The sequence below is a fragment of the Chlorocebus sabaeus genome, chromosome 14 (genome assembly GCF_047675955.1).
Source record: "Chlorocebus sabaeus isolate Y175 chromosome 14, mChlSab1.0.hap1, whole genome shotgun sequence".
Taxonomy (NCBI): domain Eukaryota; kingdom Metazoa; phylum Chordata; class Mammalia; order Primates; family Cercopithecidae; genus Chlorocebus; species Chlorocebus sabaeus.
This window is the reverse complement of record NC_132917.1, coordinates 62032005-62051633: the sequence shown is the minus strand read 5'-3', so window position 1 is coordinate 62051633 and position 19629 is coordinate 62032005. Positions and strand designations below refer to the sequence as shown.

The following is a 19629-nucleotide window of genomic DNA, read 5'->3' as shown; positions in this document are numbered from 1 at the left end:
GCGCCCGCCACCATGCCCAGCTAATTTTTGTATTATTTAGTCGAGACGGGGTTTCGTTATATTAGCCAGGCTGGTCTCGAACTCCTGACCTCAAGTGATCCGCCCACCTCAGCCTCCCAAAGTGCTGGGATTACAGGTCTGAGCCACCGCACCCGGCCACTGTCCTCCTTTTTAATCTTTACCAAAAAAGAACATCTCCCTGTTTTAACTGATGCCATCTTTTCATACGCTTCCTTCCTGGTCTTCCTACTCCCCCATGCCCTTTGCCCATTTTTAACGCTGGGATGTTCTCATCTCATTTAATCTTCACAACAAGCTAAAAAATGTGAGGCAATTAATTTGAGGTCACAGAGCTAATCCCGGTGGAGGCAGCGTTTGGACTTTGGCCCCAACCTTGGGTCTAAGCTCTTATACTTTCTACCACACAACACTGTTGATCGAGGAGGATTGAGAATCCCCGAATAAAGTTGTACTTTTAAAAAATTAAGGTACCAAAATTATTGCATTTGTAGATACCCACCCAGGAAAATGTAAGCCATTCCAAGGAAAGCCACAGGAAATCGAATTTTTTTTTTCCCCCAAATTGATAAGAGAAAGTAATAATGTAAACAAAATGGCCGCTTGGGAACCACTCAATGGGTTAACACATCCAGGGGCCCTGGTCTGGTAATACTTCCGCACCATAGGCAGAATCCCCTGCAGATGTGTTTTGTGATGAGTTAGTTTTAATTAACTATTCGTATGAAAGGATGAGAGATTGCTGGGGCTTAAACTAGCCTCATCTTAAAACACCTGTCAGAGCTGGCTACAGGTGGAGAAAATCTGCCTTTCCTTCCCTCCAGCATCACAGCCTGAAGTGAAGGGAAACCAGCTCAGCTTTACAACCTGCCACAGGGTTGGGACAGTGGCACAGGGCTGCCCCAGACCCCAGCTCTCCTGGCTCTGAGAGGAAGAGCTTGTGGAAGAAAAGGGATCAAAGAACCAGCGTTATCCACCAACTGTACCATCTCACTCTTGGTGTGTGTGGGGAGTGGAGGTGTGGGGGGGTAAAGAGTCTGCCTGTATTCTGTGTTGCCCCATCTGGTCTTGAATTCCTGGGCTCAAGTGATCCTCTTACCTCAGCTACCAGCTCATAGCTGGGACTACAAGTGTGCCACCACGCCTGGCTTACCTCATTCTTTTACTTGTTTTTTCAACAACATGCACACGAATTCATACACAGATTGCGACCCAATTTCATTACCAGAAAGAAGCTCCAAGAATTTCTTTCCCAGGGCCTTATAGACCATCCACTCTAATACCTCTTTTACAGCAGAGGAGACCAAGGCACAGGGAGACAGAGCCTTGCCCAAGGCTGCCCTGGGGAGGAGAACCAGGATTTCTACCATGTGTCCCAGGGGACTGGGGAGTCCAGCAGTCAAAATTATCACTAGTAACAAAGTCTTTTTCTCACAGTCTGTAGGTTCCATTCTGGGCTATCAACATAAAAACAAAAGAGTGGATGGCCCCAAATTAGCCGAGTGTGGTGGCTCATGCCTGTGATACCCAGTTACCAGGAAGGCTGAGGCGCTTGAACCCGGGAGGCAGAGGCTGCAGTGAGATCGTACCACTGCACTCCAGCCCAGCCCGGGCGATAGAGTGTGACTCAAAACAAACAAAAAAAGAGCCAAAGCATCACCTCTTCCTCCCACCCCACTGCCACCACCCAGGTTGGGCTGCTTTTATTACTTCCCCCTTGCTGTCAACACCACCTCGCCCACATTTATCTGACTTAGCACACGGTGTGATTAACAGGTCTGACACACCAAGGACTTCTGGGCAGGATGGGCCATATTCACTGCTGCATCTCTAGTGCCTACCACTCAACACACAATTTGAGAACAAGAAGGGGAGGGACAGTAAAGGAACCAGGACCTAACCTAAGGACATTTTGTATTCTTTGACCATTTTGATCAAACATTTTAAACACTGCTCTAGCATAAGTATCCTAAGCATCTATCAATTCCCGAGATTTCCCCTCTAGGCCTCACTCAAGACAGAATTACGTGGTGTCATCTCAAGGCAGTACATCACCTAAAAACATGGCCCAGGAAACACATACAATTAAATAAATCATAAACAAACATAGGCCTCAGGGATGGGGGAGGTGAGAAAAAAGGCAATTAAAAATTAATAGAAATGCACAAGCATAAATTACATTTACTGGACTAGAAACAGAATCCCATTACATAAACTAAGTTATCAAAGTGACCTTGCACAAGCGCTTCTGGAAATAAGTAGGCCATCAGCCCTGTCTTGGCAGTCTTGGTGTACAGAGATGGGGAAGGGAGGGGAGATCTGTTATCTGTTATGTGGGCTCCACATGTCTACAGACACATATGCAGAAAAGGAAACTATTTTCACATAGGTATGAAAAAGTGATTACTGTCATTTTACATAGTAAAATGCGCAAGAATTCAACCAATGACCAATTTATAAAATTTAAAGATGACCCCTCTCAAACTCATAAGATCAACTTTCCAAAGTACACCACTCCCCACCACTTAGTTCCCTTGCTGTGATAACAGGCCACACAGAGAGAAATGGAAATTTTAAATGTTAAAATAAGCACTTTAATATTAAGCACTCAGGCAGTCAAATTCAATCCACTATTTTCCCTGGCATAAAGAATCATCTATGGCAGGGGTGCCCAAACCCCGAGTCATGGACCCCTAGTGGTGCATGGTCTGTTAGGAACGGGCCACACAGCTGGTGGTGAGCAGTGGTGGGCAGGCCTGCAAGCTTAACCACCTGAGCTCTGCCTCCTGTCAGATCAGCTTGATATTAGCTTCTCATAGGAGGGCAAACTGTATTGTTATCTGCGCATGCAAGGATCTAGGTTGCATGCTCCTTACTAGAATCTGATGCCTGATGATCTAAGGTGAGACAGTTTCATCCCGAAACCATCTCGCATGTCCTCCCACCCTGAAGTCCGTGGAAAACTATCTTTCACAAAACTGGTCCCCAGTGCTAAAAAGGTTGGGGACCACTGATCTACCTCACTTCCAACAGGTACTCGACAAACTTTCATGACCGCCAGCACCCCTTAAAAACAACTACTGTCCTCCCCACCCATACCTCTGCTCAGCCTGGCTTCTCCTGGCTTAAGACATCCCTTATCTTGTTTCTGTCCATCCTTACCCCCATCCTTGAAGGCCCAGGTTCAAATCCTGTCTCCTCCTCCATGAGGACAGCCTCGATTCCCCAAGTCCATGGATTTCATCCTCTCCTCCTGGCACTCAGGATCCCCCAAAAGGAGTACCAAGCCCTCATTGCCTGGAATCCACTCTCAGCTTCGATGCTTCCCAGGAGAAATGGTTCCAGGTGAGCCGGAAGGCTGGAACTAAGCAGCCTGTCCCTCAAGTGGCAAATGACAGCCAAGGGCTGGCAGGCCCCGCCCACAGCACCCAGCCACTAAGTGCCAGCGCCCCTCCTCTCACACTGAGCATCCAGTTAAATTGGGCTCCCTCTGGGATGCTGCCTCTTCTCCACAGTCAGAGATCATCCTCCTCCCAGAGGACAACACTTTTAGTGACGTGTGGCCCTGGGTGGCAACTTCAGAGCAAGGTGGCAAACAAGCAAACCAGCTCCCTGCTCCATCTCGGATTCCTGTCCCGCCTCTTCTCCCTTTCTCAAAGGCACATTAAATCCCAACACATTACTGATGAGTGTTTCAGGACTGTTGTTTTCAAGTTGTTTCTTTTAAAATATCAAAATAAACCATATACATTTTAAAATACATATCCTCAAAAAAGTAACACTTTGGCCTTTTATCCAAGTGTTCTATAAAAGAGGAGGCATCACTCAGGCCTTCAACCAAGACTTGTTTCCGTATTTAGAGAAGTGCAATAGTAACATAGCTTTCTCTGGCCACCTTCCAAGAAAAGTTTTTGTGGCCACAGTAAAAGAGAATATGCTTGCTGGATATGTGGGCACCCTACTGAACTGCTTAGAAACTGGGCCTCTTTTACCAAGCAATTTAAGTTTTAAGGGAGTAAAACTTAAGTTTCACCTCAGTTTTCAGCGAGTCTCTGCATAGGTGATCAGGTATGTGGAGGGACCAGGGAACACAGCAATCCCAGTGCCTCGGGCTTCCAAATCTCCCCTGGTCTGTGTCTCACTCTCCCTGGGGGTGTCCAACCCTCTCCCCCAAGCCTCCACTATCTCTAAATTGAGGGCTGCCCCCTCTGTGGTCCAGTGTGATCTTCCTCTCTCTCTGGATGGTGCCCATGGGCCCCTAGTCGTGAGTAGGGTAGGGATGAAAATAGAGAATCATCACCCTGAAGCTGCTGGTGGCTACCTGAAGCTTCATGATATTCTCTGTATCTGCAGTGATTTCAAAATTTCCATTATAAAGAGTTAAAAAAAGACGATCCATCAGAACTTTGAGGAATAAAAGTTTTTTAAAAAAAAGAAACATGCAGTTAAAAATAGGAGTATTCATGAGAGATATTTTAAGTTCATTTGAAGAAAATAATTCCTTATGTGGTAAAGGAAGAGAAGAAAAATATAATGGCTGCATCTCAAGAATAAAGTTGCATTAAGTTCCTTATAAACAAGCTTCAAATACAACCATAAAATAATAAAAACACATCTCACTAGTTCCAAATGTTGACTGCTTAGAAAGGATAGCATTTGTAACACTTTGACCCTTTCATTATCAGACAAATATATTTGAATCTGAAAATATCATCCAGCTTACCAGTGAACAATCTAGAGCCAGACCTGAAGGGTTAAAAACACACATGTGCACATAAAACTCCCCACAATTGTGTTATTCCCTGATCAAGACTCAAAAAAAGAAGTACTTTGGAGAACCAGTTGGATGTTAAGTGCTTCTCAAAGAAAATAATTTTAAAAATTTCTACCAGGCACTTTGGGAGGCCCAGGCAGGCGGATCACCTGAGGTTGGGATTCGAGACCACCCTGACCAACATGGAGAAATACAAAATTAGCCAGGCATGATGGCGCATGCCTGTGATCCCAGCTACTCAGGAGGCTGAGGCAGGAGAATTGCTTGAAACCGGGAAGCCGAGGCTGCAGTGAGCCAAGGTCATGCCATTGCACTCCAGCCTGGGCAACAAGAGGGAAACTCTGTGTGTGTGGGCGGGGGGGGGGGGGGGGGGGGGGGGCGGATTCTGAAGCACAAATAAACTGCAGCAAGTTTATGGTCCATAGAAGTATCTTCCCAGAGTATTAACACTTTCATATTCATCATATTCATGAATTCAATGGATTCCAATAATAAACATGTGAAGTTGGCTGTGCAGGTTTCATGCTATTTTGCAGGGAGGTGGGAAACAGAAGCTAAGTAGGTTGCCATAGTTACAAAGACATTTGATGTCAGCTCTGGGACCAAAACCTACTTTCAAGTTCTCCATCCACATCAGCCAGTCCCCAACCCCCCCACTCCCAGATCTCCACTCCCTGTGACAGCTCTTGCTGCTTCTGGGGTCTTGCACCAATAGCAATCTCCACTGTTTCCCCCATCTTGAGCCTCTCCCCTCTCCAATGGCTCCAGGCACATGCTCCTTGTCATGCCCATTTGTCCTGCCTTGACCCTCCCAATCCCCCTCACCTTCTAGAATCTTCACAGTCCTTGCACCCTCCTGACTTTCTAGGGTACCCAATACTGCTGGCCACCATGTCTACCCCACCCCAACCTCAGGAACCCCCAGCGTTCTCCTGCATCTTGGCAGCCTTTGCTCCTTGGCCCCATCCCACAAAATGGACTCACTCCACAGTTCTGAGCCCAAGTCTACTGCTAGGTTTTCCCTTACCCCATATTCTTGTCCCCTAGACATCACCACAGACTCCCATATCCCATATGCTAAAAAATGCCCCAATGTACCTGTGTCATGGCCCTTCTCCTAACCTCCCTTAATTGGTTTCCAAATTCCTTTACACCCACCATGAGTCTTTTTCTCTCTCCCACCTCTTCCAAATAACACACACACACATTTCAATCTTGTACCATCCTGCCCTGGTTTTAGCCCTCAGTTTCCTCTCTACTAAGACTAATTTTAATGAAGTGGCCTAACTCAAATATCAAACACCTACTTAAACCAAGCAGTATTGAAAACAGGCAGCAAAGAATCAAGTCAGAGTTGATTGTTGTAAGATTGATAAACACTTAGGTGAAATATGAAGCACTGCACAGGGGATAAGGAAAGGCTGCTTTATGCAGGGTGATCAGAGAAAGCCTCTCTTCTCGGAGAAGAGGTGAGGGATAGTTCCAGGCACGGGGGAGCAGTCACCACAAAGGCCAGAGGCAGGAAAGCTGGGGGCCTTGTGCCTGGAGTGAAATGAGCGGGAGAAGCAAGGTAGGAGAGGATAGGAGAGAAGGGCAGATCACCAACCCTGGTAGGTGACATCTGAACTCTGGCTTTCTTCTGAAGAAGACAGGGAGCTACTGGAGGATTCTGAGTAAAGAAGTAACCTCAAGTCATTTCAGTTTTTAAAGGATCCCTCCAGCTTCTTTCTGAGAGACTGGTAGGGGGCAAATGGGAAGCAGAGAACAGAGGGACTGCAATGACCTGCCCCAGGTCAGGCTGGCCTCATTCACGCTCAGGCCCATCTTCCTCAATGCAAGCCCGGCCATAACTTGTCAGCACACCATCTCTCTCTCCCACCTGACCACAAGAACTTTCACTGATTCCTCACTACCTCCATAACTATTAACTGCCCCATCTCTGCACGATTCCCGAGGTTGCATCATGGCCTATTACATCTTTCTAAGCACCATGCACTCCAAACCCAAGGGATCACCTGCTGTTTCCCCAAAAGACCTCTATGAGCCTTTCCATTGTGTCCTGTTTTCTCAGCCTACAATCCCTTGAGCACTTCTACCTTCCTTTCTCTGCCCCTGAAATGTTATTCGCATCCTTCAAGACCAAGCCCAAAGGCCACTTCCTTAAGAAGCCTTTCTTGGCTGCCTCCAACACATAATTTGCTTACACCTCTACCAAGGCAATCTTACCAGTTCCTGGCTGTCTCTACCACACTGACCACTGAGGGCAGCAATCATGCCTGACCCATCTATGAACATGCACAGGCCAAGCACAGTGCTAGGCATACACCAAGTGCTCAATCAGTGCATGTTTGGTTGGAGAACAAACTGCCCACTTCACCAAACATCTTGAGGTCTTAAGGGAGAACTATTCCAGGGGGCAGGTTTTCCATCTTGGCTACTGTAATCTGGAGACCAGGGGACCCTCTGATGGAGCCTCGGGGGACTGTCTACTCAGCACTAACAAAGGTACAACCACAAGTAGGGACCACAGTGTGGACAGATTTGAACTGAGGCCTGCCAAGACTCTTGCCTTCTCTGCTAGAGATCTCTAAGCAGGCCCATATTCCATTTTAAATTTCCGTAAAAGTATTGGAAGTATGTTTTTTCCCAAGGTCATTCTAGAAGTGCACAAAGAAACAAGCACTTAGAAGGACCCACATCAAGTTAACTGTAGTTATAGTGGTGAGAGAGGGTGGAATTATTTTCCTTTACTGTATCCTCAATATTTTTGCTAAATAAACATCTAATGAAAGTCATTTAGAAAGAATGCTAAGTACTACCCAACTTACATTTGAAGAATGGGTCCAAAAATGAAAAGTACCAAACAAGGAGACATGAGGCCATGGAATTATGTAATACCACTTACACGGTAAGATTACAAGAGTTGAAAATGTTTTAAGTGGCTTGTCTGAAGCAAGCAATTAAAATAATTGGCCCTGTGCTTTCACCTCTGAAATAATTATTTCACTAAACAAAGCAGATGTTGGGAGCATCTTGGGCACTTATCGATGGCTCTTACCCAAACTAAACTCTTCCACAAGCTCCATCAACCATAGACCAGTTCTCATCACTGCATCCTAGCTCATGTCACACAGGTGGACAAAGAGCTCTGATGGGACATTTCAATAACTGTCTTTAGAGAGGAAATGTCAAAAATAGGCAATCAACTAACAAATAATACATCTTAAAGCTAAAGCTATATCAACAAAGTATTACATAAAGATTTGTCTTCTTTCAATAAAAGACCTACAGAACTGCTAATGAAATAGCTCATTTAAACACACAAGATCTAGTTGCTTTAGTTATCACCCTGTTAAAGCAATAAAAAGTAGAAGAGGAAACTGTAGTCAGGCACAATGCTAAGTATTTTAGGTGTAGCTTTATATTACTTTCCCCAGTAAATCTGACATAGGGCTTTATCTTCCCCACTTTACAACTGAGAAAATTTATCCTGAAATAGTTTGTGTAATTTTAACTTTAGGCATTCCCATACGTCACTGAGACTCAGATTAAATAACTATTATGACTATTGTCCATAGTCACACAGGAAGTGGTAAAAATAGAATTCAAGTCTATTTCACAAAAGACTACATGCCACACTGCATGACTGACTCCACTTACATTAAGTTTGACAGGTAAAACCCATCTATGATGATAGAAGTCACATCTATGATGATGTAAGAAAGAATAACAGTTCCTTCAGGGTGAGAGGGTGGGAAAACGGACAAGACATGGGCACAGGAACCTTCTGCAGTACTGAAAATGTTTATTTCTTAATCTGAGAGCTTACATACATGAGCTCATGCTTAACACTTCTCACACTTTACTGCATGTTATACATGAAGTTAAAAAAAAATCCTCATCTTATGGACTCCAAGTTTATGCTCTTAACCACTAAACCACCACATGGCACTGAGACAGAATGTAGTCACATGCTAGAATTGATTTCCTTGGATTATCAGTTTTTTTCCAAACATTCTGGTAAGCAAAGTACATCCTACTCATATCAGAATGAAGACACCTGAACCCTTTGTTTTAAAATGCCACAGAATGAAAAGTAAAAAGTATCAATTTCCTGGCTACTGGGAATTTCCCCCTCTGTAGCCACATCAGAAAATGTTTTTTTTAAATTTAACTTATAGATGCACAGAAAATAATGTGTAACATATTCTTAAAGTTATATATGAAAATACCTAAAGCTAAAATTGCACAAGATACATGTTATGACTCTCAAAAGACATCTGAATTTTGTTACAAAAATTAAGACAAGGCAAAAAGACAAAGCTGGTAGGCAGAGGTCGTTAATACAGGGCAACACAGAGGGCAAAATCTCAATTCTTAAAATTTGTAACAAATAGAAAACTCAGTACAAATAACTTTTTCCAGCAGCAAAGTAATTGTGCCACACAAGCCCTCATAAATTCTCCACCAAGTATCAAGTTCTCCTTGTTGAAGCTTTGTTCAGCCTGGCAAAGCCTTCTTACCAGTGAGTGATGATGAAATCGTTACATCAATTCTCCCAAAACCTTATCCCACACATACATACACCTCTTATTCAAACAGTAATTGCCTCTCTAGAGAGAGGAATGTATTCACTCTATAATTTGCAGACATATTTGGCAAGTACCTAGGAACAGCAATCCCACCTAAGAGAGTGGAGAAAAAAGACAGCTGGGTCCACAACTTTTGGGTGTTTGTGCTGTTTTCTTTACTGGATGCAGCCAGGAAACATTTACCACTTTAGAGTCTAGTTTAATTCATCTTTTAATCTTCAGTACACACCAAAAATACCAAGCAACCAAATGACTTTAGTTTCCCTTGGGCACTTACATAAAAGACCAAAAGGCATTTATGAGAATCTTTCAGTGTTGTTAATGTATGTACCACCATCAGGGATGTTGCAATAGATTACATAACCAAGTATTATCCTAGTTGCAAGATCTCAAGATCTCAATGTTTATACAAGTAACCATAAGCACTTATTTTTAAAGTCTCTAACAGACTTTCCAATAAAACCGTTAAAAAAAAAAAAACAAAAAAAAAACAGAAAACTAAATAGAGTCAGATACTGCATCCATTAACCAAGTTAGAAAGAATGAAAAGCACTGACCCAGTATGTCAGGAACATTAACAGCTGTGGATCAGCATCCCTAAATTAGAATTTTCACGAAACCCCAGCATTGCTAGAAAACGTTTAAAGCTAAGGCCGAGCACGGTGGCTCACGCCTGTAATCCCAGCATTTTGGGAGGCAGAGGCGGATGGGATCACGAGGTCAAGAGTTCGAGACCAGCCTGGCCAACACAGTGAAACCCTGTCTCTACTAAAGATAAAAAAATTAGCCAGGCATGGTGGCAGATGCCTGTAATCCCAGCTACTCGGGAGGCTGAGGCAGGAGAATCACTTGAATCCAAGAGGCAGAGGTTGCAGTGAGCCGAGACTGCGCCATTGCACTCCAGCCTGGGCAGCAGAGTGAGACTCCATTTCAAAAAAAAAAAAATTTTTAAGCTAAGTTTCAAAGTTTGAGGAACAGAGGATTCATCTTTTCTTTTATCCCTGCATCAGCTGAAAAAGTCCCACATATCTCTCTCCAGAACATCTTAGCTTACACCAACGATGCCTCACTAATGCAACTATTTTTTTTAAAAAAACCCACATTTGAACAGTATAGTGAAAATCAACTATGAATTATCAGTTCCACTTTGCGATTTTCAGCATAACTTCGGTGTATCAGAAACCTAAAACATGACTTCTTTAAAACAAGAAAATCTTCAAAACTACAAACCCTTCATTTACTCAGCCCTTCACCAGAAGCCCAGAAAAAACTTCATAATTTTTGAACAAGCAAATCATGTTTATTTGCCTCAAAATACTACCTCATTACTTAGGTTTCAAGAATCTTTTGATGTGCATCTGCCAAATATGGCCGATTTCAGTCTCAGGCAAATCTAAACGGCTACCACAGGGTTACTGTTTTTGGTAAGGGGAAGTCGATGCCAGGAGGAACTTCTCTACTGATTACAGCAATGACCAACACTTATTAAGCACTTCTTAACTCTCCCGGTGCAGTGCGAGGATTTTGACAAACATCCTATTTGTCCTCAGACACAATCTTGTAGAGCAGACATTACCATCCCCAAAAGCAGATATGTAAAATGAGGCTCAGGTGAAAAATAACTTGCTCAAGATCACTGAACTAAATGGGGCAGAATCAAGTCTAATGAATGGTAAGGGTGAGAACTGGTCAGTTTCACAGAGAATTAGGCCTTCATCATACAAATGTCATCTGCATAAAAACTAAATGAAAAACAGTGAATTCTTGTTGTAGGGAGAAAAAGCAATATTCCGAACTAAAAAAGTAGTTTCAAACAGAAGATCTAATGATAAACACATTTGTAAAGGCTGGGCAGGGAGGAAAATGATTACTCAAATTACCCTATGGGGCTCCTGCACTTCTCCGTTCTTACAAACTAATCTGGTTTACCAGCGCAAGGACTCTGAGGAAAACTCTCCCAAATTCCTCCAGGCTTAACCACTCTCTACTCAAAAGAACCAGGAGCAGGAGCTAGGACAGTGGGAAGTGACCGCCCTGCCCTGCCCTGCCGGTCTTCCCTCCGGGTCAACTGTCAGATCCGCATGGGTGCGACCATAAGCCGGCGCCGGAGCCCCGGGACTGGCTCGGCCAGGGTACCCGCCTTTTCACTCCCAGTCCTGGCCCTGTCGGCCACTTCGTTTACCACCTCCAGAGGCACAAATAATTACACCGGAAGAATTTGTTTTAACAAGTAGAATTCTATATTCACCAACTGGCTTCGCCATCAGATATTACGGTAGGGTTCCAACAAGAGAAGGGCAGAAGAATATGGTTTAATTGTTCTAAATAATCTTTCTGCGAAGTTGGGGTGGCTGAGGCGGCCACGGGGGATACAGCTCAGGCACCTGTGAGCTAAGGACACTCAACAAACCACCCCTACGTTTTGGGCAGGAGAGCGCCTCCTCGCCAACCCAGGCTATAAACGTACGTATTTTTAAAGATGAGCTTCGACGCTGTGACACTTGTGGGGAGTCTCTCGAATGCTCCTCCACTTGATGGGGGGACAGGGAGTTCTGCGGCTCCCCAGCCCCGAGTGTCAAATACCATGGCCTGGAAATTAACCAGGTGACTCGGTTTATCGCCTCGAGAAGGGTCCGCCTACCGTGCTGGAGTAGCCGCCTGCCCCGTGCCCGCAGCCGCGGCAGGGACCCCCACGCCCACCTTCCCACGAGGGGTGTCTGGCAGAGTCCGGCTTCAGGCGCTCCCTGGCCTGGCAGCACCCACCCCACCCCACCCCCACGACCCGAGCTAGCAGCCTGGTTAATCATTCAACGCAGGCGGCGTGGAATATTTTTTTAAAGGTCAAAGCGAAAGATTCTCCCTAAGTTTGGCAGAAACCAGTTTTGGGGGAGCCGGAGACAGAAGTGGCAGAGGTTGGGGGTGGGGAGCGGCTGCCGGCGGCTCTTTGGCTCACAAAACACCTGATCTCCCCATGCGGCACGGGAGGCCGGCGCAGTGCGAGGGTGGGGTGCGAGGGTGGGGTGCGAGGAATCACGCGCGCCCCCCTCCCCGAAACGCCCGTGCGCCCCGGATGAGGCCCGGCCCCAGATGCCCCTTGCCAAAGCCCGCATCGCCCCGGCGCCGGATCCCCCGGAAGTTGGGGTGCAGCGGGGAGGGGGAAGGTCCCCGGGCTCCCGGGCGAGGTGGGCACGGAATGGGTTGGGAGACTCCTAAGCCCCGCAGCGGGCGGTGTCCCTCTCCTCTCCCTCTGGACTGGGGTTGGGTGGCTGGGACGGCGGGAAGGTAAGGGAGGCTTAAATGCGGCAGGAGCCACCTAGGGACGGCTTCCTCCACCGGGGCGCGGGTACGAAGCCGGAACCGGAGAGGAACCGGGCGGGGGTAGTAGGGGGTCCGGAGGGCGGAGCCGGAGAGCAGGGAGGCGGGAGGGGACCGGTAGAGAGGCCTGGCGGGGAGGGAGCCGGTGGGGGTGCTCACCGCCCGGGCCCTACCTTGTCCGGCAGCAGCTCCAGCTCGGCGGGGCGGGGGCAAGGGCGGGAGATCGCGGCCACATCCACGTCCCGGCCGCTCCGCGCGGCTCAGCCCGGCGACCGCCGCAGCTCACGCTCCATGCGCGGCGCCCCGGACGGGCGGCCCGGCAGTGTCGGCGGCGGGGACGGCTCTGGCTCGGCTCTGCTGACCTCCGGCACTTGTTGCCGCCGCTGCCGCTGCGCCTCACTCCCCGCTCCGGTTGCAGGCGCAGCAGCCTCCCGGAGCCCGCCCCGTCCGTGCCCGCTCGCCAATGGGGCCCGGCCCCGCCCCTCACGTCACCGCCTGACGGCCCCGCCCCGCACCCCAAGTTTTGGGAGGGCTCCGCTCTCGCACCCGGCTCCAGGACCCACCGAGCCCGCGCTCTCCGCGGCTTTCAGCGACCCTGCAGCCCCCACGCACCCGCCTGCAAAGCCGAGGGTTAAGCTGGGGAAAGGGGGCCTTTAGGAAGGAGACCCCCCCTGGAAAAGCCCGGCAGCTCCAAAAACACGAATGAAACGCAGCTCCAGCCTCCGCCCCTCCAGGTGCTGGTGGCCCCTCTTGCGGTTCGTCTGAGGCTAGGGGACTAGGCGCATCGCCTAGCGAGACCCCAGTGGCCTTTCTGGCCAGTTTGTAACCGGAACTAGACCGACCCCAGTGCTGGAGCGGGTGAGGAATGGCCCCGCCGGGGAGGCGGGGGAGGGAAGACTGGGCCACTGTGGGGCCTGACCTTTGCTCCACCTCTTAGGTGCTCACGACCCAGAGTGGTGCCCTGCTTGGCACTGCCACTGGATCCTCTGGCTTATGAAGCCGTCCAGGACAGGATTGGGGGGGGTGGTCCGTAGTTCTCTTAGTGGGGTCATACTGAGTGGTTTCCTCGAGGTCCCACGCCCGTCTCAGGAAGCCGGAAACGCAAGATGCCGGGCGCTCGGCCCGAACCCGTGCCGCGGCCCAAGGGGCAAGGCGGATACCCAGGCGAGGCCTAAAGGACCGGACTCTGACACCCCCCACTCCGGACACTGCAGGGCTCCGCCGGCCAGAGGCGGCCTTGGCGCCAACTACACCTACCAGCGAGGGCCCCCGGGCCCACCGATGCGCCCTCCTAGCCCCGCGCTCCTTCGGGGAGTTCCGAGGTGACTCAGAGACGCAACTGACACAATTCTGAAGCCCCCAGGTAAGCCTGGCGCTACGGGATGGAGACGTTGCCTGGTTTTGAAAGGCCCAGCTAAGCCAGCGAGACCCGCGTGCGCTCCGCGGGGAACCAAGCCTCCCCAGGGGCGCACCTGGAAGCGCTCCCGCCCCCTGGTCCTTATCTCTGAATCGAAACCGAACCTGGACCCATCTAGATAATTGGACTGAGCAATTAAGGACGCTTCACTCTCAACTGTTAGCATTTTTTCCTAAGGCTCTCGGAGGCGGAATCAGCTGGAAAGGAACATTGCTAAGTAGGAATTTCAGGCACCTGGGAACTGAGCCTACTCAACAATCGGCCCTTACTCTTAACCAAACTCAGCAAAGGAAGAAAGACCAAGTTGCTGAGGATGCACAGAGCCACATGGGTGCGGTCCTTTAGAAACAGGAATTCTGAGTCAGTAGATATGGAAATGTTATGGTTTGCAGTCTTCAGAACATGCTGCTTTTATGCCGTTCACATGATTCTCCTTGGACTGCGACGTAAAGTGCAAGAAACAAGTCGAATGTTTGTATATTAATAGAAAAAACATCTGTAAGGGTGCACACCGACTGTTAACCACGGTTTTGCGGGTAGGGGAAACAAGGGAGTTACATTTTTTTACTCCATTGACTTTGGATTTTGTATTTTTCCAGTTATATTTACTTTCATAATTTAGAAAGCTAATAAAACATGTTTAAAGAAACAGAAGCTAGAAATTCTTTAAGAACTCTAGGAAGTGTAGGCCGGGCGCGGTGGCTCACGCCTGTAATCCCAGCACTTTGGGAGGCCAAGGTGGGCGGATCACAAGGTCAGGAGTTTGAGACCAGCCTGGCCAATATGGTGAAACCCCATTTCTACTAAAAGTACAAAAATTAGCCAAGTGTGGTGACATGTGCCTGTAATCCCAGTCACTTGGGAGGCTGAGGCAGGAGAATCACTGAACCCAAGCAGGCAGAGGTTGCAGTGAGCCAAAATCATGCCACTGCACTCCAGCCTGGGTGACAGCGTGAGACTCTGTCTCAAAAGAAAAAAAAAGAATTATAGGAAGTATAAATTAATAAATGAAGTCTATGTCTTCATTCTGTATCAAAATAATCTTGAGCCCTTGTTCCTGGGTTTAAATAAAGATACCTCTAGGCTGCTGATATTTAAATGCAGTGATGAGACAAAGCCGACATCTAAGGAAGATTTTCTATGCCATCAGATTGGTATATTTTTTCCATGCATATGTGTCTTCCCTTTAAATGCACCCCCTGTAGCCACAGATATGCTTGCAAGAATGGCCAGCCAAGGAGTTTTTAGTAAAGGAACTGCTACAATGTCAGCTGGCCACCAACTAGGAAATTAAGCTTGTGTCCCACACAGCTGCCCAAGGCTGCCCAGGCCATGAAATTTAAAAATAAGGGTATTTTTGGGCTGGGTGCAGTGGCTCATGCCTGTAAGCCTAGCACTTTGGGAGACCAAGCTGGGCGGATCACTTGAGTTCAGGAGTTCAAGACCAGCCTGGCCAACATGGTAAAACTCTGTCTCTACAAAAAATACAAAAAAATTAGCCAGGTGTGGTGGTGGGCGCCTGTAGTCCCAGCTACTTGGCAGGCTGAGGCAGGAGACTTGCTTGAACTTGGGAGGTAGAGGTTGCACTGAGCCGAGATCGTGCCACTGCACTCCAGCCTGGGTGACAGAGCAAGACTGCATCTCAAATAAATAAATAAGGGCATTTTCTCCATGGTGGCTTTAACACAGTTGGGAGTGTATCTGCAACAGTTACATTGTGTCTTTTGGGGAGTAACTCAATGCTGGATTCCACATGGCTTGGCTATAGTCCCTACTGTTAGGTTGGGGCCCAGGTCCATCATCAGTAGGCAGAGATGTGTTATTCACTTCTTCAACAAAAATGTGCCGGCCATCATCTATATGCAGCACAGGACTAGGCGCTGGAGTGGTGAACATGGCAAACACACTCCCTGCTTGGAGCTCACAGTCTAGCTGGAGAGAGGGGCTTAACAATTAAATGCACTATCAATTAATTACAATTGTGATATGGGCCAAAGGGAGTGCAAGGTGGTGAGATCATCTGGGGAGTCCATGGGGAGTTCCTAGCTGGTTCAGACTACAAAGGAAGAAGTGGTTGAGGAGAAAGTTAGAGAGGCAGGCAGGGGTTAGATCACGCAGGGCCAGTACACCACATTACAGAGTTTGGACTTTATCCTGAGACATTTGAAACAAGAGTCATACACTTGATTTTGCATTTTGAAGTAGATCATTCTGACTGCAACGTGAAGAAGGAATAGGGAAATGGGAGGAGTGGAGGGACAGTTAGGAGGCTGTTGCTGTAATGTGAGAGAGGCCATTTGTCTAAGCAGTAGACCAAACGTAGAGTAGACACCAACAAGACTTGGTAATTGCTTAGGGGGGATGAATCAAGGAAAACTCCCAGATTTCTGCTTCTTTAAAAAGATGGATGGTGGTGCCATTTTGAGTTGGGTAACCCTCTCAAGGTTCACATTTGGTCAAAGTAGGTTTGAGGTTCCTGGGTGGAGATGTTGAACAGGCTGCAGGGTCTGGTACTCTGAGGAGAGGCTGGGGCTGGAATAGCTGGTGTGGCAGTGGTAATGAAGTCATCAAAGGCACGTGGGCTACCATGAGAGTGTACAGTTAGATCAGAAGAGGACCTACCACTGAGCCTTGAGGAACTCTTATCTAAGGGCCAGACAGAAGCAAACCTCTGGCAGAGGAGGTGGAAGAGCAGCCAGAGAGGCAGGAAGAAAACTAGGAGCTTGGCCGGGTGCGGTGGCTCATGCTTGTAATCACAGCACTTTGGGAAGCCGAGGTGGGTGGATCACCTGAGGACCAGGAGTTTGAGACCAGCCTGGACAACATAGTGAAACCCATCTCTACTAAAAATTAGCTGGGCGTGGTGGCAGGTGCCTGTAATCCCAGCTACTTGGGAGGCTGAGGCAGGAGAATCGCTTGAACCCAGGAGATGGAGGTTAAAGTGAGCTGAGTTCACACCAGGCACTCCAGCCTGGGCGACAGAGTGAGATTCTGTCTCAAAAAAAAAAAAAAAGAAAAAAAGAAAAAACTGAAAGGAGCTTGGGGAGGTGGGGTCACAGAATCCAGGGACAAAAGCACTAAGCAGGAGGCAGTAGTCAACAGCACTCAAAATGGCTGACAAAACATGCATCCAGTGGCACACACCTGTAGTGTCAGCTACTCAGGAGACAGAGGTGGGAGGATCACCTGAGCCCAATTTGAGGCCAGCCTAGGCAACATAGCGAGACCCCATCTCTTTTTTTAAAAATGGCTGGCTGGGTGAAGTGGCTCACGCCTGTAATCCCAGCACTTTGGATGGCTGAGGCGGGTGGATCGTGAGGTAAGGAGATCGAGACCATCCTGGCTAACACGGTGAAATCCCGTCTCTACGAAAAATACAAAAAATCAGCCGGGCATGGTGGCAGGTGCCTACTCGGGAGGCTGAGGCAGGAGAATGGCGTGAACCTGGGAGGTGGAGCTTGCAATGAGTTGAGATCGCACCACTGCACTCCAGCCTGGGTGACAGAGTGAGACTCTGTCTCAAAAAAAAAAAAAAAAAAAAAGGCTAAGTGACCCAAGTGAAGTGAAAGTTGAATAATGTCCACTGGAGTTAGTGACCTTGATGTCATTGGGACTTTTACAGAGCAGTAGCTGGTGGAGTGAAGGGGATGGGAAATCGACTGGAGTGGATGGAGGCATGAGCGAGAGGGGAAGAAATGAAAGGCACAAGGTGCAGAGAATTCTTGAAAGGTTTGACTATGAAAAGTCAGAAAAATAGCTGGAGGGGAATGTTATGTCAGCAGTGTGTTTATTTTGGTTAATGTATTTTAATTATTTTTAGGATGGAATTACTTGAGTATATTTAAATGTAAATAAAGAGGATCCCACAGAGAAGAGGAAGATGAAGGTACAGTAGAGAAAGGACAATGAAGCACAAAGTCTCCTGTGCCCATGGGAGGGATGGAACCAGAGTGTGGGTGGAAAGGCTGACCTCAGGCAGGGGCCACCTTCTCTATTATAACAGGAGGAAGGAGGCTGGAGGAGGACTGAGCCAGGCTGCTTTCACAGAGGTAGTTGAATCTTTCCACCTGATGACTTCTTCTTAACTCTGTGATATAACGGAGGCTAGCGATAGGGCAAGGAGAGATGACAGATTTGAAGAGAATGGAGAAGGTATGACACAGTCATTGCAGGAGTTTGGGAGGGTCGTGATGACCAGAGAAACAGCCAGATAGCAAGGCAGCATGGCAGTCCACTTGAGGCTGGTGCCTGTGGACTTCTAAGGTACCCTTTGGCCCTCCTGTGTGGTTTCTTCCAACAGCTCAGCTGCCCACTGTGGTGCCGGCTCAAATGAGGAGATTACCAGGGCAGAGGAGCAAAGGAATTGAGAGCCTTGGCAAAAGTGAGGTAGCACGGTGAATGATCAGAGAGAAAGGACAGGAGCCAAAGGACTGGAAAAGTCAAGGGGTCAAGACTCAGTCACACCAGAAGGAGAGGAGGTTGGGTCAGAGATCTGGATCTGAAGTAAGGGGTTCAGGAGGTAGAGAAGTTTAGGGCCATGACAATGCCAGGACATGATGGGGGTGGCATAGAGGAGAAAGTCATTGGAGAATACGAGGTCAAGAGATGAAGAGGGCACTGGCTAGATCATCTGTGTGAACAGGAAAGGCATACAGGATGTGAAGAGGAACGGTAGTTATGGTGTGAAGGCCATGGAGCCAGGAGCTAAAGTTTTAAGAGAGTGGGGAAGAAGGAATGACCAGGAGAGCAGAAGAGAAAAAGCACCAGGCAGGGGAGAGGCAGTATGGCTGGGCAGCAGTCTCCCCAAAGGAACAACAGCATTTGTGGGAGGTGGAGGAGAAGTGATCAGGTAGAGGGAAAATTAGTTAGGGTTGGGAAAGTCTGAGAGGCTTCCTGGAGAAGGTGAAGTGGAAGGCACCCAGGCTGCTCCTTTATCCCAAGAAACACATTTTAAGTTATGCCCATTCTTTTGTGGCTGCAAAGACTGGGACTGGAGGGACACAGTCAGCAGTGTCATCCCAGTGCTTCAAGGAAAGCAAAGAAAGTGGGAATTTCATTCTGAGCAAAGGTGAAGGATGGATGGACAGACAGATGCACAAGTTGATGAACTGACCTTTGATTGAGTTTCTTTGTTGAAGTCTGCAGTTCCAGAGGAGCATGTAAAAGTATTTGGAGAGGGGTAGGTGAGTAGAGGGGGTAGGTCAGGTGTCAGGAGGAGCAGAGCACTGTGGGACGACAGAGGATCTGTAAGGGAATAACAGCAACAACAACAAAAACAAATGAGTGGTACCGTGGGTTTTGCCTCAGTTGTCTCTTTATGAAGCCTGACCCACTAGCTCTACAAACCAGGGCCACATCCCCCTTGCTTTCTTTTCCTTCCCAAGATTTCCATCACAGAAGGGTATGTGGAAGCCTCCTCCTCCCCTCCCCCTCTTCTCCACTGGGCCCTCTCTTGTCACCAAATGAGCCCCTGTGGGCCCTGTGTGGCCATGCACCAGGAATCCCAGGCTTAT

The 19629-nt window shown here is 48.0% G+C and overlaps 1 protein-coding gene across 8 annotated transcripts in view; it reads right to left on the bottom strand.

Moving 5' to 3' along the window:
• B3GNT2 (UDP-GlcNAc:betaGal beta-1,3-N-acetylglucosaminyltransferase 2) overlaps nt 1–19352 on the bottom strand; it is a 320804-nt gene extending 301452 nt beyond the window's left edge. For 6 of the 8 annotated variants that reach the window (XR_012095312.1, XR_012095309.1, XR_012095311.1 and 3 more), the window contains exon 1: nt 12873–13143. The gene's annotated coding sequence lies outside the window, so the exon portion shown is untranslated. Of the gene's footprint in view, nt 1–12872; nt 13144–19229 lie in introns of those variants that run through there. The other 2 variants (XM_073023034.1, XM_007970487.3) reach the window with 2 other exon arrangements.
• Nucleotides 19353–19629: the final 277 nt, after the last annotated feature.